This window comes from Oncorhynchus kisutch, linkage group LG10, assembly GCF_002021735.2.
Source record: "Oncorhynchus kisutch isolate 150728-3 linkage group LG10, Okis_V2, whole genome shotgun sequence".
Taxonomy (NCBI): domain Eukaryota; kingdom Metazoa; phylum Chordata; class Actinopteri; order Salmoniformes; family Salmonidae; genus Oncorhynchus; species Oncorhynchus kisutch.
This window is the reverse complement of record NC_034183.2, coordinates 36,320,701-36,347,264: the sequence shown is the minus strand read 5'-3', so window position 1 is coordinate 36,347,264 and position 26,564 is coordinate 36,320,701. Positions and strand designations below refer to the sequence as shown.

Here is a 26,564-nt window from a genome sequence, read left to right as displayed (position 1 = left end):
TTTCTTTGAGGATCTGTGTAATATATGTAGGGAAATATGTCTCTCTAATATGGTCATACATTGGGCAGGAGGTTAGGAAGTGCAGCTCAGTTTCCACCTCATTTTGTGGGCAGTGAGCACATAGCCTGTCTTCTCTTGAGAGCCATGTCTGCCTACGGCGGCCTTTCTCAATAGCAAGGCTATGCTCACTGAGTCTGTACATAGTCAAAGCTTTCCTTAATTTTGGGTCAGTCACAGTGGTCAGGTATTCTGCCGCTGTGTACTCTCTGTGTAGGGCCAAATAGCATTCTAGTTTGCTCTGTTTTTTTGTTAATTCTCTCTCTCTCTCTCTCTCTCTCTCTCTCTCTCTCTCTCTCTCTCTCTCTCTCTACTGAGTCACTCCAGGTGAAGGCAGGCAGGATATGAGAGGTTTTAAGGAAAGAAGAGAGAATGAGGAGCATTTAACCTCTGATCCCTGACCCCTAAGACAGGAAGCATGTGTGACACTGCTCCTACGGCTTAGCATTGTTCCACTGCTCAACTGGAACTACCTGTTATTGTCTGGATCTCTGTGCGTGTGTGAGCATGTTTCAAAGGTCAGGATACAATTCATCAGTCAAACAAGAGTATCATTGAAAAAGTGTCTCTTTAGACAAATACCTTCATATATAGGATGGTTCTTTGCATAATAGCCAATTCACTAGCACAGCTAGTTTATGTGCAACTTATCTATTGTCTGTATGTGAGAGTGTCAGTAATGCATGTAGTGTATGTGAGTGTATGACCCCAGGCTGTGTGTTAATGTGTGTGTAAATCGTCATTAGCCCTGTCAGTGTGTGTGTGTCTGACATGAGCTCATTTATCTCCCTATAGCCCCTCGGGAGAGGGGAGGGAGGGAAGGAGAGGTGGGAGGACAGACTGGGCTGAGAGTGATAGGGGGGAGCACGCACAAAGGGAGGGAGCAGGCTGGGGGAGGGCAGAGGGGTTGTGCAGGTGTGCTCTGGTCTGGTCTGGTGAGTGTTATCGAGGGTGACTGATACATGCAGATTTGTTGTGGATGGGAGGAGGGGTGGGGGGGGGATAGCTTGTGCAGGTTTGCTTAAGAGGTGGTGTGTGCGTGGGGGGGGGGTGGGGTGTGGAGCTTAGTCAGATCTGTTTTTTTGGCAGAATAGGTACTAGCTTGGGCGTTGATTTTCACTCATTGACAGATTTGTGAGAAATTGAAGATGGTGTGGTAACTGTGGTTAGTAGGGGAGTGTACTGTAGCCCTTGATATGTGCTGATAGAGCAATGTAAAACCATAAACTGGTGTGGTTTATTTGAGGTTATAAGTCACTGTGTGGAACAGGAGAGTGTCTTTGTTTTTGTTTGGCTGTGTTGTACAGGTCTTGTTGAGGCAGTTTATGCCTCAACCATAAACTGTAGCCTCATTCAGGTGATAGAGCTATCATTTTCTCTGGGCTGTGGTAGTTGCAGTACAAGTCACAGCTAGTTCCAGGGGTTGGTTAAAGGGATACTTCCGGATTTTGGCATTGAGGTCCTTTATCTATGTCCCCAGAGTCAGATGAACTCGTGGATGACATTTTTATGTCTCTACGCGCAGTTTGAAGGAAGTTGCTAACTAGCGCTAGCGCAATTGCTAACAAGCGTTGGCGCAATGACTGGAAGTCTATAGGTACCTGCTAGCATGCTAGTAAATACCCATAGACTTCCAGTCATTGTGCTAACACAAGTAAGCATTGGCTCACGAAACTACCTCCAACTTCCTTCATACTGAACACAGAGACAAAAAAAAGCTATCCAGGAGATCATCTGACTCGAGGGAGATAGATAAAGGGCCTCATTGCCAAAATCCCAAAGTATCCCTTTAAGGTTGAGCTCAGACAACCACTCGTTAGTGTAGAATACATTGTTTAGGGGTTCACCTGGTGTTTATTTTGGCACTCAACTAGTGTAATGGTTTAGGTTTGATATTAATGGTTGTCAGGGCGATGGTTTTTACAGTTTTTTTCGATTGCTAAACGACAGTGGACACAACTGGAGTCACATGTGCAAAACTCTAACTATAGTCTGCACAGCAGCAGTTCATGTGGACCAAACTCTAGTTCGTTTTTCATTGCTTGAACACAGTTTTCAAAACTCTACACACTTATCCCATGACTTTAACCACAACCTGCACAACACTGTGGATTTACAGCACTTTGTTCAAATGCTAACACACTGCTGTCAAAACTGTGAACCACACATTCAAAACGGAATAGATTTCAGCCTTGTGCCTTTCAAACACTGCTGATTGCAATTTCAGCTGAAAGGCTAAGCAGGTGTCTTGTTTTAGACTTGTTAGTGAACACACACACATATTACAGTATATATAGGTAGAGCTCAGAAAGACTCATTTTGGAAATGGAACAAGGAAGATGGGTTCGTGGAGGGAGAAGGGTGGCAGGGAGAGGGCGGATGCGTGGAGGAAGACAAAGAAGACAAAGAGCTGTTATTTCAGATGAAATAAGGGCTACACTTATAGACCATGTCGTGAACCATGGTCTCTCATTGAGAGAGGCAGGGTTGAGGGTGCAACCCAATCTGCAAAGATCCACAGTGGCATCTGTAATGCGAATTTTCCATCATGCAAACAGGTGAGAGTTACATCCTTACAGTAAATGAAAACATTACAGGAATCTATTTTGTATTGCAATTATAGAATATTTACACAGATATATATTACAGTAAGTTTGACTGTAAATTATATTTTTACAACAGGACCCAAAGGCTGCCCCCAACAGGGGGAAGAGGAAAAATATTTTCAGATGCGCAGGAAAATGCTATTGTTGACATGGTTGTTGTCAACAATGCAATAAAACTGCGGGAGATTCAAGATAGCGTGCTGGCTGATAATGATATATTTGAAAATGTTAATAGTGTCAGCACAACAACTATTGCTCGAGTCCTAAAGAAACACCAAGTTACAATGAAACAGTTATACACTGTACCGTTCGAGAGAAACAGTGAACGGGTAAAAGAGCAAAGATACCAATATGTCCAGGTAAGACGTCTGAGGTTACATACACAGCTATACAAAATATTTAAAGTAAAAAAAAAACACTAGCATTTCTACAGTAAAACTGTGCACTTACTGTTTTTCAGAGAGTAATGGAGGTGGAAGCACTGGAAAGACCACATTCATTTGTATTTATCGATGAAGCTGGATTTAACCTTGCCAAAACACGGTGCAGAGGAAGGAATGTTATAGGTCAAAGGGCCACTGTGGAGGTTCCAGGCCAAAGGGGGGGAAATATCACCATGTGTGCTGCAATGGCCAATGATGGTTTGCTTCTCAACACACCACTCATTGGCCCATACAACACAGAAAGGCTTATAGCTTTCCTAGAACAGCTCTATGCTCAGCTAGTGCCAGCAGAACAGGGGGAGCCAGTAAGAAACCCCCAAGTTTTTGTCATAGTTTGCGATAACGTTGCTTTTCACCACTCTGCAGCTGTCACAGATTGGTTTGCAGCACATCACAGATTTATGGTTTTGTACCTGCCTGCATATTCACCCTTCCTCAACCCAATAGAGGAGTTTTTCTCTGCCTGGAGGTGGAAAGTGTTTGGTCACCACCCACATGACCAAATGTCTCTTTTGGAAGCCATGCGTGCCGGATGTGAGGACACGAGTCCAGAGGACTGCCAGGGATGGATAAGGCACTCCAGAAGGTTCTTCCCCAGGTGCATGGCAAGAGAAAACATTAGATGTGATGTTGAAGAAAACCTGTGGCCTGATGCTAGAGAGAGGCAGGATTAGCCCCTCAATTATTTGTTTGAATTACAGTATGTACTTTTAGTTTCTACCTTTTTTTTCTCATTACTGTAATTCCGTAAATTACTACAGACTATTGAAGCAAACTGCTAATTTTCATTTACCTTAAAGAATTGTTATGTTCTAAAAATGTTAATAAATCATGTGAAAGAATGTCACTCTTTTCTCTGAAGAAAATATTACCTTGTATGAAGTCACTGAAATTGTTCAAACTGTAAAGATGAAAAGTTAGTATTTTCTGTATTGGTTTGATGCTAGTGTTTTTACTCTCAGTGTGTTCTGAGTGACAGTGTGTGTTATCTCAGTGAGGGTTGTGCATAGTGTTTGGCTGCACTGAGCGTGTTTTGAGCCATGTGTTAAGAGTTGTGTTGCTTGGAATGAGTTTTGCAGGTGATGTGAACTGTTTAGCTCAGGTGACTGTTGGTAGTGCAGACTGTAGTTAGAGTTTTGCACATGTGACTCCAGTTGTGCCCACTGTCGTTTAGCAATCGAAAAAAACTGTAAGTGGCATGCATTGTTTATTTATGTTGGATGTTATTGTTCATGAGAAATCTAATTAGCCTGATCTCTGATAAGAGGAAAGAAAAAGGCACCGTTTCTCAGGTGATGAGATTCTCAGGTATTTGTCTGTATCTTTTCACTCTTCAGTTTGCTTGTGATAGTGTGCATCTGCCCACAGCTCTGTCATCAACCCAAGAGTGTGTGTGTGGGCAACCTTACGTGCACAATGCAGAGAGAGAGGTGTGTGTTTGTGAGTCTGACAGCGCCAGTGTCTATGTTGACGCATCACAGTGCGGCTGACATAATTCCAAGTTCATATGTCACTGTGGGGCATAAAGTGTGTTGTGATCGACAGCCAGGTTAGGTCGACAGCATTTCACACTTCCCCAACATCAAAACGCGCACACGCACAAACACACACACACACACACACACACACACACACACACACACACACACACACACACACACACACACACACACACACACACACACACACACACACACACACACACACACACACTCGACTCCCCACTTCAGTAGGACGGTAGTACTTGGGGTCCACATTCATGTTCACAACCGCTGTCTCCTGGCAACGACCAACCTCGTTCTCATCCTTCCCCTCCCACCTGGAGAGAGAGAGACAGAGACGGTGGGAGGAATGGAGAGAAAGAAAGAGATACATATTTGTGACCTGTTGCCACAAGAAAAGGGCAACCAGTGAAACACAAGCAACATTGTAAATACAACCCATATTTATTTATTTTCCCTTTTGTACCTCAGCTGCACATTCTTAAAACACTGTACATTTCCATAATATAACATTTGAAACGTATGTGTGTGTAATGTTTACTCTTCTTTTCTGATTGTTTATTTCACTTTTGTTTATTAAACACAAGTTTCCCATTCCAATACAGCCGGTTGAATTGAATTGACAGACATATAGGGAGAGAGAGAGGGAGAAAGAGAAAGGGAGGGAGAGATAACTATTTGTGTGTGTAATGTTTACTCTTAATGTCTGTTTGTTTTTGTCTTTGTTTTGTTTAATTCACTTTGTCGGTTGTTGTCATTGTTGTTTTGTTTATTTCACGTTTTGGCAATTTAAACATGTTTCCCATGACAATAAAACCCCTTTGAATTGAATTGCATTGAGAGAGAGTGAGAGAGAGATGTTATCAGTTAGTTGAGTGACAGGGGCAACTCCCATAAACTACATCTGTCCTGGTGTCTACCTCTTCTTTCCCCTCTATCTCTCTTTCCTCTTTATCACTCCCTCTTCCCTTCCGGTGGGTAGTTTGTTGCTGTAAGGTCTGTAGCAGACAAAACATGTCACACACCTCTCTGTCTGACTGATCTGCCTCTACCACAACATGATGTGAACATTCACAGGTGTGTACATCTAACTGGGTACTTCTCTGACTCACAGATGCGGGTATGTGTCGTGTGTGCTTTTCTGTTTGTGCATGCATGGCATGCGTGTGTGTATACTTACACAATGGTTTTGCCCACTGGACTTCTCCACAAACTCCCTGACACTATGAACCTCCCCTGTCGCTATGGCCAAGTCCTCTGGCTCTTCCTCCTGAAGCATCAGCCCCCACAGACAGACAGACAGACAGACAGACAGACAGACAGACAGACAGACAGACAGACAGACAGACAGACAGACAGACAGACAGACAGACAGACAGACAGTCAGACAGACAGACAGACAGACAGACAGACAGACAGACAGACAGACAGACAGACAGACAGACAGACAGACAGACAGACAGACAGACAGACAGACAGACAGACAGACAGACAGACAGACAGACAGACAGACAGACAGACAGACAGACAGACAGACAGACAGACACATGATTGGTCACACAGATTGGAGTAGAGCCAACATGTTCCTGTTCCTGACAGACAGGAAGTGAACCTGTGACCTCAGAAAGGGGGGACCACACCACCCAAACCACTGTCCTGACGTCACCGCAAAGGCTCATGGGACACGTACCGTGGGAAAGGAGGAGAGAGAGCTCCCAGAGGCTTTTTGTGCTGGCACACACTCTGTCATAGTATTTTATCTTTCAAACGCATACAAATTCACAGTATTCTCACTTTTCATAAACACATGCACATGCTTGAATAGTATTTTTTTCTTACAGTCACAAACACACACACCCATATTGTGTCCACTTTCAAACGCACAGAATAGAGAGACCTACTTTCTGAGATTGCGTTGCTCTACAGCGACAAAAACAGTAACATCAACCATCACTAGTCTTGACTTGTTTTAATGTTCAAAATCTTCCAAGCCTGGCCCATACAGAGAAGAGAATAGAAAGATTATTAGCCTATATCCCTCTGAAAGCAGTGAAAGCTGATCGTCCTGGGTCTGAGATGCACGATATTAGAAAGTCAGAGGGCATGTCACAAACGGCACTCTATTCTTTACATAGTGCACTACTTTTGACCAAAGCCTTATGGGCCCAAGTCAAAAGTAGTGCTCTATAAAAGGAATAGGTTGCCATCTGAGATTTGGTCAGAGAGAGGAGAGTGTCTACAGATAATTCCATACTATTTATGGTGAACGTGAGCTTAAAGGTCAGAAAGTTTCCCCCTAACACCTCATCTCTGATTACACCACCTCGCCAGGGAGGAACACACACGTACGCACACGCTATGCATGCATAACACACACGCATACACATCCACACCTCCTTAAGAGCAGTAAGATTCCTTTAATTCCTGATGCTTAGAGCTGAATTCCAGATGGGAGACTATGTGTGCGTGTTTGTGTGTGAGTGTGTGAGTGTGTGTCAGAGGTCTTCACAGATCCACTTGTACCCGAATCCCCGAGACCCGATCCAGGACCCATGTGGGTCCGGATCCAGAATTCGAAATGTCACGGGTTTGGGTCGGATCTGACATGATTCTCACGGGTCTCGGGTACGTGTCATTTTAACTGATTTATCCGAAGGGCCCGTATAGATTCAAATGTGAAAGCTGCAGTCGAGAGGGAGAGATGCATTTGATAATTGATTCTACTGCTCTTGCTTTTCACGAGAGTGGAGCCTGGCGCGTGTAACTTGTTGTTGGTCAATCAGAAGTGATCAAAGCGGCGATAGGCTACAGTTATAGAGCCTCCGTGTGTGGAAGGTTAGGAGTTATTTAATCAACGGAGGATGGATCAAAATTACGGAATTAAAAGTTAAAGGAGATGGATAGAGCAAATGTAGGCTGCTACTTAATATTCTGAATGTAGTTGTTGTTATTTGTAACTGTAGGATGAGAACGCGTATGCACTGCAGTCTTCATTAGCCTAGCTCTCCTTGTCACTTGCTTACAGTAAGACCCCTCCCGCGCCTGCTAGAGCGGTACCTCTCTCTCTCTTCTCAGCTCTGGGTAATAAAGTAACTTAAAAAAGGTCATTTCTGCTGCTACCCTCACTCAGATCAGGTCTGGATCCGGTCAGGTCTATACGGAACGGGCTTAGTCATCGTCGAGTCTGTTCGGAACGGGTCTCCATATTTAAAAAAAACTAAATTATTCATATTGGGTCTGGGTGGGAAAGCCCCAGGTCCATTTTGGAACGGGTCCCACTTTTTGGACCTGTGAAAACCTCTAGTTAGTGAGTGTGATTGTGATTGTGAGTGTGAGTGTGTGTGTGTGTGTGTGTGTGTGTGTGTGTGTGTGTGTGTGTGTGTGTGTGTGTGTGTGTGTGTGCATGTAGAGAGATTCCTACTGAAGTGACATTAACTCTCAGTGCTTCTCTCTGTTTCTCCTCTCATCATAGCTCTCAAAAAAGCATATCAACACACTGGGCTATAATTGGAGGAGTGTGTATGTGTGTGTGTGAGAGAGAGAGAGAGACAGAGGGAGAAAGAGAGAGAGAGAGAGTGAAAGTATGTGTGTGTGTGTATGTGTAATAAGCCCATCAGCACGTTTAATGCGGTGCAGTTGGACACAGCAGCAGTTGGCCATCTCGCTCCACACATTTGATCTCTTCTCCCTCTGCTCTCATATTCACACCCTGTATAAATCACTCACAGAATGAGATAGCATACACACACACACGTACACACGTACACACGTACACACGTACACACGTACACACACACACACACACACACACACACACACACACACACACACACACACACACACACACACACACACACACACACACACACACACACACACACACACACACACACACACACACACACACACACACACATACCTGGAGAGTAGACAACCTCTGTCTCTCATTGGATGATCAGTCACAATAAACCATTGCTGTTTACCAGAAGTATTCTCTTTCTCTGACTATCTGTCTCTCTTTCTCTCTCTCTTTGGGTGTGTCATAGAAGCCTGATTGAAATGCGTGTGCTACTGGGCGAAAAGGGTCAATATCAGGGGATATCTTTTAACTATATCTATTTATCATTTTAGACATGCGCCAGATACGGATGTCCTTAATTTCATATATGGAGCTAGGATATTCTCCGTAATGGAACAGTTTCTGCATGCATCCAAACTGGACCTGCTACCGTCTGAGTCCAGGGAGATATCTGGGGTGAGATCCCTTCAAGACACGCCCCTGATGCGTGTGCAGACGCTTACATGCGTCAACATGCTGACATTTGTAAGCATTTATACTTAGGCATAAACAAATCCACGTACTTTCAGAAATGTATTATATCTGTAGTCATTTCCTGATCATTTATGGATCCGTATAAAAAAAAAAACATAACTTCAGTAGATATTTTTTACATGAAATGTAATGTGACTCGTTTCAGGAAACCAGGCGTATGTCACGTGTCACTACTTCACTGGGTGTTCGTAAGGTCTGAGAAAACACAGATATGAGATGGATACAGTCAGTATTTTTCAGCATGTAGAGAGATAATAGGATGTCACATATCTCAGGATATTGAATGAACCCAGATCCGGACACAGGAAATGTCCACGTGTGATATTCGGAGGAATCCCAAATGTATTATGTCTAAAAGACATATCTTGATTCAGAATGTGTCAGGATATGGTGCAAATCCACAAAACTAAAAAAATGCATCAGAAATGGTCTGTATATAATATCAAAAACGTGGCATGTAAAGCTATCCCCTGATATGGACCCTTTTTTCCCAGTTGTGTGTAGGGAGGATGAAGGTAGAGTTAACATTGCCCCTAGTCAGTGGTGATGATGGAATGTTCATTACCCATAATTCCCCTGGGGTTTGGAAGCGGTTGTGTCTGGGGCCAATTTGGGGTGACCCCTGACCTCACCCCACGATCCTTATTGGCCTTCCCAGACTACCACTCTAGAGACCAGCCAATCAGAGAAGATCTGTGTATGATTGACAGACTGGTTAACCAATCAGAGTTGGGTATCTCTGAGTATGTTTGTGTTTAATTCCACTGTTCTTTCAATAACTGAGAGTGTGTGTGTTACAGAAAAGGGCTACAGGCAGCTGAGCGAAAAGGAAAACGAACTTCTGGAGGTTTAACTGTATCATCCTTTCACTCCCTCCTCTCTCCTCTGTATCCGCTGCTAAAGCCACGTTCTATCACTCAAAATGTCAATCTTCTGCCTCTAACTCTAGGAACCACTTTTCTACCTTCTCCTCCCTTCTTAATCCTCCTCCCGTCTTAATCCTTGAGAGGATCTGCAGAGGAGAATGGGAGAAACTCCCCAAATACAGGTGTGCCAAGCTTGTATCGCCATACCCAAGAAGACTCAAAGCTGTGAACGCTGCCAAAGGTGCTTCAACAAAGTACTGAATAAAGGGTCTGAATACTTATGCAAATGTGATATTTCATTATAAATGTTAGTTTTTTTTTGCACAATTTGCTAAAATGTGTAAAAACCTGTTTTTGCTTTGTCATTATGGTGTATTGTGTGTAGATTAATGATGGAAGAAAACTATTGAATCCATTTTAGAATAAGGCTGTAACGTAACAAAATGTGGAAGAAGTCAAGGGATCTGAATACTTTCCGAATGCACTGTATAAACTGTATTATAGTCAAGTCCATCCTATTCAACTATTGCTCTACATGTACTATTCTACATGAATATTTACATATTCTTCAGATATACTATATATTCTATCCACATGCTGTCCTTAATGTCTATACATCCCATCATGTATACATATAATCTATCTATATTTCTATATTTCAACTCTGGACTCCAACATTGCTCGTCCAAATATTTACATATTTCTTAATTCCTTTCTTTTACTTTTAGATTTGTGTGTATTGTTAGATAATACTGCACTGTTGGAGCTAGGAACACAAGCATTTTACGAAACCCACAGTAACATCTGCTAAACATGCGTATTTGACCAATAACATTTGATTTGATTTGATTTCTTTCTACCCTGTCTCTCTAGATTAAATTCTGTGACTAGTGAGGTCCAACCGCCCGACAACCTGCCCGCTCAACCACATCCCTTCCTCCCTTCTCCAGACCTTCTCTGGAGACCTTCTCCCATTCCTCGCTTCCCTCATCAACTCATCCCTGACCACTGGCTGCATCCCCTCTGACTTCAAAATGGCCAGAGCCGATCCCCCCTCAAGAAACCAACACTCGACCCATTCTTTTTTTCCTTTCAAAAACACTTGAGAGGGCTGTCTCTGACCAACTCTCTCTCTATGTCTCTCCGAACAATCTTCTTGACCCTAACCAGTCAGGCTTCAAGACGGGTCACTCAACCGAGACTGCTCTCCTCTGTGTCACGGAGGTTTTCTGCACTGCCAAAGCTGACTCTCTATCCATTGTTCTCATCCTCCTAGATCGATTCCTGACGCAGCCCACCTGATATTCAATCTTACGAAGTTCTCAAATGTGACTTCGCTCATCAGCACACTCTACCGGCTTCTAGTCAAAGCTATCATCCAATGCAAAACCATGGTACTAGCCTACGGAGCAACTTGACGAAATGCCCCTCCCTACCTTCAGGCTATGCTCAAAACCTGCACCCCAACCTCTGGTCTCTTGGGACAGCAGAGTGCCTACCCATCTTCCGAAAACATTTGACACCCTACCTCTTCAAAGAGTATCTTAAATAATCTGACAGCACCCACCCTCGCACCCAATTATTAACCCCCCCCACTAGCAATTACTTTATTGAATAAAAAAGAACTTACTATGACTGACATTTGTGGTTGTCCCATCTAGCTATCTGAACCTTTCTATGGCAGGTGTTCCGCTAGCGGAACCCCTCGAAAACATTCCGCTGAAAAGGCAGCGGGAGAAATTCCAAAATATTTTTCAGAAATATGTAACTTTCACACATTAACAAGTCCAATACAGCAAATGAAAGATAAACATCTTGTTAATCTACCCATCGTGTTTCAAAAATACTTTACAGTGAAAGCACAACATATGATTATGTTAGGTCATAGCCAAGTCAAAAAAACACAGCCATTTTTCCCGCCACTGATAGGAGTCACAAAAAGCAGAAATATAGATCAAATTAATCACTAACCTTTGATGATCTTCATCAGATGACACTCATAGGACATCACGTTACACAATACATGTATGTTTTGTTCGATAATGTGCATATTTATATCCAGAAATCTGTTTACATTGGCGCGTTACGTGCAGTAATGTTTTGATTCCAAAACATCTGGTAATTTTGCAGAAATACTCATAAAACATTGATAAAAGATACAACTGTTATTCACATAATTAAAGATAGACTTCTCCTTAATGCAACCGCTGTGTCAGATTTTTTAAAAACTTTACGGAAAAAGCATCATCTGAGAACGGTGCTCAGAACCCAAAACAACCAGAGGAATATCCGCCATTTTGGAGTCAACAGAAGCTGGAAATAACACCATAAATATTCACTTACCTTTGATGACTTACTCACAGGAATCCCAGTTCGACAATTAATGACTGATTTGTTCCATAAAGTTCCATAAAGTCCATAATTTCTGTCCAAATAGCCACTTGTTGTTAGCGTGATCAGCCCAGTAATCCATCTTCATGAGGCGCAGGCACTTCGTCCAGACAAAAACTCGGAAAGTTCTGTTACAGTCTTTTAGAAACATGTCAAACGATGTATGTAATCAATCTTTAGGATGTTTTTAACATAAAACATCAAAAATGTTCCAACCGGAGAATTCCTTTGTCTGAAGAAAAGCACTGGAATGAGAGGTAACCCTGTCGGGAGCGCGCGTCACGAGACTGAGACACTCTGCCAGACCACTGACTCAAAGAGGTCTCATGAGCTCCTCCTTTATAGTAGAATCCTCTTTCAAGATTCTAAAGACGGTTGACATCTAGTGGAAGCCGTAGGAGGTGCAACTTTATACATATTTGAATGTGTATTTGGTAGGCCAAGCTTTGAAAAACTACAAACCTCAGATGTCCCACTTCCTGATTGGATTTTTCTCAGGTTTTTGCCTGCCATATGAGTTCTGTTATACTCACAGACATCATTCAAACAGTTTTAGAAACTTCAGAGTGTTGTCTATCCAATACTAATAATAATATGCATATATTATTAGCATCTGGGACAGAGTAGAAGGCAGTTCACTCTGGGCACACTATTCATCCAAATGTGAAAATGTTGCCCCTTATCCCAAAAGAGCAGCCCCGGCCTGCTAGCTGTCTGAATCGCTGTGCCTCCAGCTCACCTAGCTACTCACTGGACCCTATTTTCACTCGGCATACATGCCTCTCCCTAATGTCAATATGCCTTGTCTACTGCTGTTTTGGTTAGTACTTCCTGTCTTATTTCACTGTAGAGCCTCCAGCTGTGCTCAAGATGCCTTAGCTAGCCCTTAAGTTCCACCCCCCACACGTGATGACCACACCTGGCTTAAATGGTGCCTCTAGAGACAACACCTCTCTCATTGTCACTCAATGCCTAGGCTTACCTCCACTGTACTCACATCCTACCATACCCTTGTCTGTACATTATGCCTTGAACCTATTCTTCCGCGCCCAGAAACCTGCTCCTTTTACTCACTGTTCCGAACGCACTAGACGACCAGTTCTTATAGCCTTTAGCTGTATTATTATCCTACTCCTCCTCTGTTCCTCTGGTGTTGTAGAGGTTAACCCAGGTCCTGCAGCCCCCAGCATCACTCCCATTCCCCAGATGCTCTCATTTGTTGACATCTGTAATCGTAAAAGCATTGGTTTCATACATGTAAATATTAGAAGCCTCCTCCCTAAGTTTGTTTTATTCACTGCTTAAGCACTCATTGGCTGGCCCTCACTACATATCCGTTACCAAACCCACTGGCTCCAGGTCATCTATAAGTCTTTGCTAGGTAAAACCCTGCCTTGTCTCAGCTCACTGGTCACCATAGCAACACCCACCCGTAGCATGCACTCCAGCAGTTATATTGCACTGGTCTTCCCCAAAGGCAACACTTCCTTTGGCCGCCTTTCCTTCCAGTTCTCAGCTGCCAATGACTGGAACGAATTGCAAAAATCTCTGAAGCTGGAGTCTCATATCTCCCTCTCTAACTTTACGCATCAGCTGTCAGAGCAGCTTACCGATCACTGTACCTGTGCACAGCCAATCTGTAAATCACACACCCGACTACCTCGTCCCTATATTATTACTTAGCCTCTTGCTCTTTTGCACCCCAGTATCTCTACTTGTACATCATCATCTGCACATCTATCTCTACAGTATTAATGCTAAATTGCAATGATTTTTGCCTCTAGGGACTATTTATTACCTGCCTCTCTACTCTTCTACATTTACATTGATTTTTCTATTTTTTGTTATTTTTTGTTATTGACTGTACGTTTCTTTATGTGTAACGGCTAAGAAAAGCCAACTGACATTTACTCCTGAGGTGCTGACCTGTTGCACCCTCTACAACCATTGTGATTATTATTATTATTATTGGATCCTGCTGGTCATCTATGAAATTTTGGACATCTTGGCCATGTACTGTTATAATCTCAACCCGGCAAAGCCAGAAGACGACTGGCCACCCCTCACAGTCTGGTTCCTCTCTAGGTTTCTTCCTAGGTTCCTGCCTTTCCTAGGGAGTTTTTCCTAGCCACAGTGCTTCTACACCTGCATTGCTTGCTGTTTGGGGTTTTAGGCTGGGTTTCTGTACAGCACTTTGTGACATCGGCTGATGTAAGAAGGGCTTTATAAATACGGTACATTTTATTGATTGATTGAATGCACCAACTGTAAATAGTTTTGGATAATAGCGTCTGCTAAATCAGGGTTTCCCAAACTCACCTGGGTGTGTGTGTGAGTGTGTGTGTGTGTGAGTGTGTGTGTGTGTTTGTGTGTAATGCACTGTATGAGTATTTGACTGAGTGTTGAATGACTTAGATCCTTTTTTGATTGGGAATATCATCAGCAAATTAATTCCTGACTAAGCGTGCCACATTTCTGTTTCATTCCAAGGAATCAGTCAAGGCAGCTAAGAAGGCCAAAATGACCAGAAATCTCCATCCTCATGTGTGCTACAAGTAATTATCACAGGAAAGACTAACATATCAAACACAGTGACATCAATGCAGTAATATTATTTGATCATTTGACTGGCTGCTTATTTGGAATCCAAATTAAACTGCTAAATTACAGTTATAATCCCATCTGTGATGATGATGATGATGTGTGTGTGTGTGATGATGATGATGTACTTTGGGAAAGGAACTCGGTTTCTCTCTGAGCCAGAGAAAATGTTTTATACAGGAGTTGAGTGATGTGATGTACACCGATTTTTCAACAAAATACACTAACGTGAACCCCTGCCTCTCCCTCTCTCTCTCTTTCCCTACCTCTCTCTCACACTCTCTTTCTATTCCTACCTTTACTAACCTCCGGATTTCTCTCTCTCCCTGTCACTCTCCCTCCCCCTCCCTCTGTCCCCCCTCCATCCCTCCCTCCCCTTCTCCCTCTGTTCCCCTTCCATCCCTCCCTCCCTCTCTCTTGTAGGGTTGATGTGCATCATTAGCTGGCTGATAAACTGCTGTGAGGTTCACACAGAGTTCTCTTTCCTGTTCACATGACTTGACCAGCCCCTGACCTCCACATAAACCCCTCCACCTCTACCCCGCCACACCCACACTAGCTCTGGCCAAACCTACACCCCTCTACACAGCCATCTACACCCCTCCTCACCCTCACCTTCACAGCACTCTATCTCCTTGACCCTACACCCAATCCAGGCAGGGCCAAATCTACAAGCATCCACACCCCACCTACATGGATACACACCAAACCCCTCGCACCCTCCCCAGATCTAGCCAAACTTACACCCCAGTATCTCTCCGACCCCAGAGTTTCAGTAGAGTTCACATTTGTAATGGCTCCCAATAAACACTTAACAGAGATGTGGTTAGAGCCATGCAGAGAACCCTATCAGTACCCAATCAGCCCCTGCTAACGCTGTTAACGTCCGGGGTTTAACACAAGCGCACGTACGGATGCATGGACACACACACGCAAACACACACACACTGAGCTGAAATACAAAACACATTGTTACTAAACGAGTACCTCACAGTCACAACACAAGCACGCAGTTCAAATAAAACTACCTAACTAAGTATGGCACGATCTGATTCTGTGGTGGAGATGGAATGCTGGCATCTCTCCCATCTCATAACACGAGTATACAGCCTAGCCTTACTGCTGCCTAGCTTTGCTCTGCCAGAAAGTCCTCTCACACACGATTACATCACCCATTAAGGGCCTAGGATTCAGAAGAGTGGGAAAATCAATCCTGTGCAAAGGAATGCCCATATTAAATCAGTAAGGCCGAAAGGGTGTGGTATATGGTCAATTTACCATGGCTAAATGCTGTTCTTATGCACAACGTAATGCGAAGTGCCTGGATACAGCCCTTAGCCGTGGTATATTGACAATATACCCCAAACTCCAGAGGTGCCTTATTGCTGTTATAAACTGGTTACCAATGTAATTAGAATAGTAAAAAGTATTTTTTGGTCATACACGTGGTATACGGTCTAATAGACCACCTCTTTCAGTCAATCAGTGTTCAGGGCTCGAATCACACGGTTTATAAAAATCTATAATCTCTGTGTAACCGTATAGTGCCTGGATCATTATTTATACATCGACTTCAAGCCTCTCAGTTTTGTGATGAATAATCCATACTTAATACTATCCCTGGGGCCTTACCTGTACTCGCCCAGGGCACCGGGCCCCGATAAAGTTATTTGAAAAGTCTTGAATCCTAGCATGCAGTCCAGCCTGCCCAACCGACCAATAACTAATGATAAGAGAATAAGAATAATGACTTACACCTAACTTAACGTTTGAGATCAGTTATACACACACACACACACACACACACACACACACACACACACACACACACACACACACACACACACACACACACACACACACACACACACACACACACACACACACACACACACACACACACACACACACACACAGCACACACACAAACACAGCCAACATCACACACTCTCGTTAACGTTGCCAGCTAAAAGCATGTTCTAGCTCAAGCCTCATGGACATCATGTTATCAGCACGACCCTTCGGACCAACATCCATCACGGCAACCACTTCCCGGATACTCTTACAATCAGTGGCAGCCATCTTGTACCCAGATTAGGCAAATAGTATTGAAATTACAGCTCTAAAAATGGAGATGGAGCTAGGGCCTAAGAGCTGAAATATCATATGACCCAGGCCTGATAACCTCCTACTACTACTGTTTTTTAATTTGTAATTTTTTTTACCTTTATTTTACTAGGCAAGTCAGTTAAGAACAAATTCTTATTTTCAACGACGGCCTAGGAACAGTGGGTTAACTGCCTGTTCAGGGGCAGAACAACAGATTTGTACCTTGTCAGCTCGGGGATTTGAACTTGCAACTTTCCGGTTACTAGTCCAACGCTCTAACCACTAGGCTACCCTGCCGCCCAAAAAGAAACAATGTGCTGTTCTGTTTATATACATCTATATATTTTTTAAATTTTACCCCCTTTATCTCCCCAATTTCGTTGTATCCAATTGTTAGTAGTTACTATCTTGTCTCATTGCTACAACTCCCGTACGGGCTCGGGAGAGACGAAGGTCGAAAGCCATGAGTCCTCCGAAACACAACCCAACCAATCCGTACTGCTTCTTAACACAGCACACATCCAACCCAGAAGCCAGCCGCACCAATGTGTCGTTGGAAACACCGTGAACCTGGCGACCTGGTCAGCGTGCACTGCGCCCAGCCCGCCACAAGAGTCGCTAGTGCGCGATGAGACAAGGATATCCCTACCGGCCAAACCCTCCCTAGCCAGGACGACGCTAGGCCAATTGTGCGTCACCTCATGGACCTCCCGATCGCGACAGAGCCTGGGCTCGAACCCAGAGTCTCTGGTGGTGATGCAGTGCCTTAGACCACTGCGCCACCCGGGAGGAAATTTACATCTATATTTAACTATACAGTGCCGTGAATAGCTTTTTTTCCCCATTCCGATTTTCTAAATTTTTGCATATTTTATTTTTTATTTTATATTTTTGTATTTTTACCCCTTTTTCTCCCCAATTTTGTGATATCCAATTGGTAGTTACAGTCTTGTCTCATCGCTGCAACTCCCTTACGGTCGAGAGCCATTCGTCCTCCGAAACACGACCCAACCAAGCCGCACTGCTTCTTGACACAATGCCCGCTTAACCAGTAAACCAGTCACACCAATGTGTCGGAGGAAACACCATACACCTGGCGACCATGTCAGCGTGCATGTTTTTTATACTGAATGTTATCAGATCTTCAACCAAAACCTAATATTAGATAAAGGTAACCTGAGTTTACAAATAAAAAGCAAAATTATATTTATTTCATTTATTTAATTAACAAAGTTATGCAATTCCCCGTGTGAAACTGTAATTGCCCCCTTACACTCAATAACTGTTTCTGCAACCTTTAGCTGCAATGACTGCAACCAAATGCTTCCTGTAGTTGTTGACGAGTCTCTCACATCACTGTGGAAGAATATTGGCCCGTTCTGGCACGCAGAACTGCTTAACTCAGCAACATTTGTGGGTTTTCAAGCATGAACTGCTCGATTCAAGTCATCACAACATTTCAAATGGGATTAGGTCTGGACTTTGACAAAGCCATTCTAAAACTTAAAATTTGTTGCTTTTTAGACATTTTCATGTAGACTTGATTTTGTGTTTTGGATCATTGTCTTGCTGCATATCCCAGCTGCGCTACTGCTTCAGCTCACAGACGGATGGCCTGACATTCTCCTGTAGAATTCTCGGATACAGAGCAGAATTCATGGTTCTTTCTTTTAAGGTAAGTCGTCCAGGTCCCGAGGCAGTAATGCATCCCCAAACCATCACACTACCACCACCATGCTTGACCGTTGGTATGAGGTTTGAACTGTGGAATGCAGTGTTTGGTTTTCTCCAGGCTTAATGCGACCCATGTTGTCCAAACAGTTGACTCAGGTTTACCAAAAAGCACTTGGAAGCACCTGGATGATCATAAAGACTCTTGGAAGAATGTTCTATGGACAGAGGATTCAAAAGTATATATTTTTGGACGACATGGTCAAAGTAAGTAAAACATTACTTAGGACATCAGGTCACTAGCTACCTACATGACAGGATCAGAAGTCAGAACATTTAGGCTTTGATTACTTCTACCCACTCAAATACACTCAATGGAACCCTTAAAACCTCTCTGGGGTAGGCGGGATGCTTGCGTCCCACATGGCCAATAGCCAGGGAAAATGCAGTGCGCCAAATTCAAATTCATTTCTATAAAAATCGAACTTTCATTTAATTACACATGCAAGACAAAAAGGCTTTTCGGCGAAAGCATAAGACGATATTTTCTGATGATAGCACAACAGTAAACAATGAGAGTAGCATATTTCAACTCTGCAGGCGCGACACAAAACGCAGAAATAAAATATCAATCATGCCTTACCTTTGACGAGCTTCTTTTGTTGGCACTCCATCACAAATGGTCCTTTTGTTCGATTAATTCCGTCGATATATATCCAAAATGTTCATTAATTTGGCGGATTTGATCCAGAAAAACACAGCTTCCAACTTACGCAACGTCGCTACAAAATATCTCAAAAGTTACCTGTAAACTTTGCCAAAACATTTCAAACTACTTTTGTAATACAACTTTAGGTATTTCTAAACGTATATAATTGATCAAATTGAAGACGGGATGATCTGTGTTCAATACAGGAGCAAAACTAACTGACGCTACCTTTCTGGTTACGTGCCTCTATCAAAAGGTACACATGAAGTGACGTTCGTTCTGAGCTATGGTACTTCTTCATTACACAAAGAAAAAACCTCAACCAATTTCTACAAACTGGTGACATCCAGTGGAAGCGGTAGGAACTGCAGGAAAGTCGATTAGAATTCTGGATTCTCCATGAAACCTTATTGAAAAGACAGTGACTTTAAAAAAATGGAATGGTTTGTCGTCGGTGTTTCACCTGCTAAATAAGTTCTGTTATACTCACAGACATGATTCAAACCGTTTTAGAAACTTCATAGTGTTTTCTATCCAGTACTAATAATAATATTCATATATTAGGATCTGGGACAGAGTAGGAGGCAGAGCAGTTTGGGCATGCTATTTATCCAAAAGTGAAAATGCCGCCCCCTACCCCAAACAGGTTATAGTCGAGGTCGGTCTCAGCAGTCATAAGTCATACATGAGTAGGATAGGTAGTTAAACTCATAGACCTGCACTGTACTATCAGCGGTTCAGAAATACACCAAGCATCAATCATTCACTGCTGCATTCCAATCAATTTCCAGCGCAAGGGGCAGTCGGGATATGGTACGCTAACTAACTCTCTAGGTCCTGAAACCAAACTGGTCTGGAAACAGATTCTCCACTGACTGGAGTCATGACAGCAATTAGCAGGCGTCTATCAAGCGTTTTTTTACACAGAACCGGTCATTATACTAGCCAAGGCCAACATAGCCTGGGCTAAGAGCTGTTCGTGCTGTTTTGCCAACTCCTATGATTATTGGTGTGACAACGTCGATAGGAGTTGGCAAGACAGCATAAACAGATCTGCGACCAGGCCAGGCTAAGTGATACATGAGATCTGGGAGAGAGGAGGATTAAACATAAGTATGAATTTCATCAAGACTGGTCTAGGTCCCGTCTTGGTAAGTAAATGTTAGCTCAGTGACAGACAGGTATTCAAAAGATGGGCATATTTGGCACAAAGAGTAAATAAAGATGGGATAAAGAGTAAATGCTCCATGTATGATGCAGCGTTGTGTGTGTGTGGTGGACATGGTTAACTATGCAAGGTCAAATACTATATCTAGGGGGTTTAAGGTTGAGGTTAGAATTAGTGTTTGAATTAGGTTTAAGTATTAGGAACTAGGATTAGCTTTAAGGTTAGGTTTTTGGATTAAGGTTAGGGCGCTACTATTTTGAATGGGACTGAATTGTGTATCCCCACAAGGTTAGTTATACAAGACTGTGTGTTTGTGGCATATCTGTGTGTGTGTGAGATGCAGCATCCCAAAATGGTGGTAGAAGAGGACAGTTTCCTCTGTTGCTCGCTGCTCAACACAGTCCTTTGTTCCTTATCTGGTGGAGCGGCCCGGGCTCAACTGGCTGGATTAAAGACAGTGATACACATACACACAGGGGCAGACACGTTCACACACATACACACACACACAGCTGTCACCCTAAGGGCTGTGTCAGGTGAGCTCATAACTCCAACAATATGCAAAGCACCTGGAGATAACAATGATATGAAACCTTTTTATAAACATTCACCCTAACAACCCACTAACTCATGTCATGTTTATAATAAGCTGACATAGCCTACTGACATAGCCTACTGACATAGCCCACTACAGTTATATAGTGTTAAGAAAGGCTTTACATCAGGTTATGCACAGTATGTGAATCAGGAGTTGTTTGAACAGATGTTTAGCAGTGACTATGGTAAGTTCCAATAACCTGTTAGGCAGTGTTCACCCTTAGTGGCGTTGGTAGAAAACGGATGTTTCTGGTTTTCAGGGCTACAGTATTTTCAACCTAAATTCAGTTTCCCCTGAAAAACAATGAAAGTGGGGACTCTGCTCAGGCGTCTATCCACTCCTGCTACGTTAGGTTAGGCAGTGTTTAACCAGTGAGACATGGAGTCCACTTTACATATGCGTACCACATGACATTAGTATGCCATTTATTGTATATGAAGAAGTCAAGCATCAGACTTTGAGGACAAATTCCATAAAAAAAATGATATTCTGACATTCCGAGAATCCCTCATATTCGGAATAGGTTCAACTCCCTCAGCTGGGTTCTATTTTCCAGGAAAGCTTTCAATTCCGCGGCACAGATGGGTTAGCTGACAATGCCACGAAAATAAGTGTGGCAGAAGTCTGTGAGTTGTGATTCTGGATGGCCAGATAGCTAGCAACAATGACAAAAAACAGTCACATGTCTTGTTTTGAGGGGTTTTGACTGATTCAATGCCAATGCTAATGTGGCTAGAAATCGCTAGCTAGCTAGCTAACCAACAAATGTAATGATGACCAAAAGTATGTGGACACCTGCTCGTCGAACATCTCATTCTGAAACCAGTGTGGAGTTGGTCCCCTTTTTGCTGATATAACAGCCTCCACTCTTCTAGGAAGCCTTTCCACTAGATGTTGGAACATTGCTGTGGAGAGTTGCTTCCATTCAGCCACAAGAGCATTAGTGAGGTCATTCCCTGAATTTGGGCAATTATGCCTGGCTCGCAGTCAGCGTTCCAATCAATCCCAAAGGTGTTCGATGGGTTTGAGGTCAGGGCTCTGTGCCCTGACCAATCTTGACAAATGATTTCTGTATGGACAACGCTTTGTGTATTGTCATGCTGAAACAGGAAAGAGCCTTCCCCAAACTGTTGCCACAAAATTGGAAGCACAGAATCGTCTAGAATGTCATTGTATGCTGTTGCGTTAAGATTTCCCGTCACTGGAACTAAGGAGCCTGAACCATGAAAAACAGCCCCAGACCATTATCTCTCCTCCACCAAACGTTCCAGTTGACACATTGGCAGTCTGTCGGTCTGCCAGATGGTGAAGCCGGATTCATCACTCCAGAGAACACGTTTCCACTACTCCAGAGGGGCAAGCTTTACTCCACTCCAACCAATGTTCAGCATTGTGCATTCAAAACCAGACAGCCAAAGGCCAGAGGTAGGCTACTTTGAATCCTTCACTGACTCAAGGAGAGAGACTTTCCAACAGTTCTACTGTATGAGCTCCAGTCATGTCTCATCTGTTCTCTGGCACATTGACATCCTAAACTCACACATCCTCTTTCATCCCTCCATCCCAGCCCCACGCTCTCTCTCTCCCTCCCTTTAGCCTAGTCATCATTTCATCCACTGACCCTTCTCTCTCTCTCTCCCTCCCTTCCTTCCACTACCCTATCATTTCATCTATAACCTTGCTCTTCCTACCTCTGGCCCCATCACCCCTCCATCCTAATCCCCTGCTCTCACTCTCTCTCTCTCCCTCTCTCTCTCTCTCTCTCTCTTTGTGGCACAATAGTCTCTCCATCCCAGTCCCTTCCTCCTCCTCTCGCTTCTTTTAGTGTCAGTGCATGGCCTGGGTGAGGGTTTAGTCAGTGAGGGTTGGCAGAGCTGTGAACATGCTGGACATGACTAGAGCCTTAATCTGGACCAGACTGTCCTGGGTCAATACAAACCATGACACACAGAAAACCAAGATTACAGCAAACTATGATTTACAAGACACACACACACACACACACACACAGACACACACAGACACACACACACACACACACACACACACACACACACACACACACACACACGCACACACACAAACACGCACTGACTTCCCATTCCCAGGCCCCACCAAAGGGAAAACACTTCATCCAATGGCTGCTTATAGAGCTAAGATTTTTTTTTGTTCTACTGAAACCCCTAAGAATTTAGCCTCCCTCTCCTCTTCCCAGTCTCCCTTTCTCCTCACCCCGTTCTCTCCTCCCCCTCCTCTCACGTTGTGTTTTGACCAAAAAATCAGGAGACTGTAGCATTTTTCCTTGTCAGACTCAGACTTTCTGGACGTCAGAGAGAGAGTGCATGGCTAGAGACAGGGCTATATTTACACGCTGACCTCACCCTGTAGACACCAACACACACACACTGATCTCACCCTCTTACCCCATACAACATGGTCAGGGATGACGCAGACACACAGATGACCGCTCCTCTCTGTTGTTTGGGCAACAGTCACTGTGACCGCTGTTGGCCGTTCCTAGTGGTTGTGGTTGGCGGTGGTGTGAGTGTGAACGTTCCTGTTCGGGGAAAATGTTACGGTTCCAATTCTCCAGTGATAGAGAGGGGACAGAGAATGAGAGAACGAGATGCACTGATAGACACTTCAACTCCCCTGACAACAGAACCATGGCAATAAACCAAAAACAGACATTCTCCCAAATCTCTCCCAAATGTGCACATTCCATTGACATACAGGCCCCTTACATAATTACAGTATGATATTTCTAAATATAGCTGTGTACACACACACACACACACACACACACACACACACACACACACACACACACACACACACACACACACACACACACACACACACACACACACACACACACACACACACACTGAGTATATCAAACATTAGGAACAGCTCCCTAATATTGAGTTGCACCCCCTGCTTTTGCCCTCAGAACAGCCTCAATTCGTCAGGGCATGTACTCTACAAAATGTCGAAAACATTCCACAGGGATGCTGGCCAGTGTTGACTCCAATGCTTCCCGCAGTTGTGTGAAGTTGGCTGGATATCTTTTGGGTGGTGGACCATTCTTGATACACATGGAAACAGGATTGTATATGTGTGCCATCCAGAGTGTGAAAAACCCAGCAGCATTGCAGTTCTTCACACAAACCAGTGCGCCTGGCACCTACTACCATACCCCGTTCAAAGGCACTTAAATATTTTGTCTTGACCATTCATCCTCTGAATGGCAAAAATACACTCCATGTCTCAATTGTCTCAGAGAGGGGGAGAAAATTTATCGCCGATAAATCCACTATAATTGAGCATTTCAATAAGCATTTCTCTACGGCTGGCCATGCTTTCCACCTGCCCCTACGCCGGTCAACTGCCCGGCACCCTCCACAGCAACCCGCCTAAAAGCCCCCGCCATTTCTCCTTAACCCAAATCCAGATAGCTGATGTTCTCAAAGAGCTGCCAAATCTGGACCCCTACAAATCAGCCGGGCTAGACAATCTGGACCCTCTCTTTCTAAAATTATCTGCCAAAATTGTTGCAACCCCTATTACTAGCCTGTTCAACCTCTCTTTCGTATTGTCTGAGATTCCCAAAGATTGGGAATCGCGGTCATCCCCCTCTTCAAAGGGGGTGACACTCTAGACCCAAACTGCGACAGACCTATATCTATCCTACCCTGTCTTTCTAAGGTCTTCGAAAGCTAAGTTAACAAACAGATTACCGACCATTTCGAATCCCACCGTACCTTCTCCACTATACAATCTGGTTTCAGAGCTGGTTATGGGTGCACCTCAGCCACTCTCAAAGTCCTAAACGACATCATAACCGCCATAGATAAGAGACATTACTGTGCGGCCGTATTCATCGACCTGGCCAAAGCTTTCGACTCTATCAATCACCACATTCTTATTGGCAGACTTGACAGCCTTGGTTTCTCAAATGATTGCCTCGCCTGGTTTACCAACTACTTCTCTGATAGAGTTCAGTGTGTCAAATCGGAGGGCCTGTTGTCCGGACCTCTGGCAGTCTCTATGGGGGTGCCACAGGGTTCAATCCTCGGGCCGACTCTCTTCTCTGTATACATAAATGATGTTGCTCTTGCTGCTGGTGATTCTCTGGTACACCTCTAAGCAGACGACACCATTCTGTATACTTCTGGCCCCTCTTTGGACACTGGTTTAACTAACCTCCAGACGAGCTTCAATGCCATACAAATCTCCTTCCGTGGCCTCCAACTGCTCTTAAACGCAGGGAAAATGAAATGCATGCTATTCAACCGATCGATGCCCGCACCTGCTCGCCCGTCCAGCATCACTACTCTGGACGGTTCTGGCTTATAATACGTAGATAACTACAAACACCTAGGTGTTTGGTTAGACTGTAAACTCTCCTTCCAGACACGCATTAAGCACCTCCAATCCAAAATTAAATCTAGAATTGGCTTCCTATATCGAAACAAAGCATCCTTCACTCATGCTGCCAAACATACCCTTGTAAAACTGACCATCCTGCCGATCCTTGAATTCGGCGATGTCATTTATAAAATAGACTCCAACACTCTACTCAACAAATTAGATGCAGTCTATCACAGTGCCATCCATTTTGTCACCAAAGCCCCATATACTACCCACCACACTCTCGTTGGCTGGCCCTCGCGTCATACACGTCGCACAAACCCACTGGCTCCAAGTCATCTACAAGTCTCTGCTAGGTAAAGCCCCACCTCATCTCAGCTCACTGGTCACCATAGCAGAACCCACAACATAGCATGCGCTCCAGTAGGTATACCTCACTGGTCACCCCCGACGCCAATTCCTCCTTTGGCCACCTTTCCTTCCAGTTCTCAGCTGCCAATGATTGGAACGAACTGCAAAAATCACTGAAGCTGGAGACTCATATCTCCCTCACTAGCTTTAAGCACCAGCTGTCATGCTGTGATGTTGTATTAGTTAATGTGACGACTGTTGTTCATATGGGGCGGCAGGGTAGCCTAGTGGTTAGAGCGTTGGTCTTGTAACCGGAAGGTTGCAATGTCAAAACCCCCGAGCTGACAAGGTACAAATCTGTCGTTCTCCCCCTGAACAGGCAGTTAACCCACTGTTCCTAGGCCGTCATTGAAAATAAGAATTTGTTCTTAACTGACTTGCCTAGTTAATTAAAGTTTCTAATTGCGTGATTAACTGAATATGCAATTATTAACTCATTAACCAGGGGCACCATGGGAAAACTAGTTTTTAATTAGTTTCTATTTCCCAAATTAACTCAAAAATATCAGAATATCGATTTCACAACAGCCGCTAATTAACCAGTTGCCTCTACCAATCTCGTTCTGAACCTTGTATAGCCCGGGTCTCACCAATGAATTCGTACCACACCAATCTAGTTGAATATTTATTTACTAAAAAGCTAAAATGATGATAAAAGATACACATAGACAAAACACATTATAGGCTATTGATTAGAACTTAGTATAACGGGCCAACACACTATG

The 26,564-nt window shown here is 43.7% G+C and overlaps 1 pseudogene; it reads right to left on the bottom strand.

Annotated features, from left to right (window-relative positions):
- Window positions 1-4,568: 4,568 nt before the first annotated feature.
- LOC109897204 (GDP-mannose 4,6 dehydratase-like) overlaps window positions 4,569-26,564 on the bottom strand; it is a 163,864-nt pseudogene continuing 141,868 nt past the window's right edge.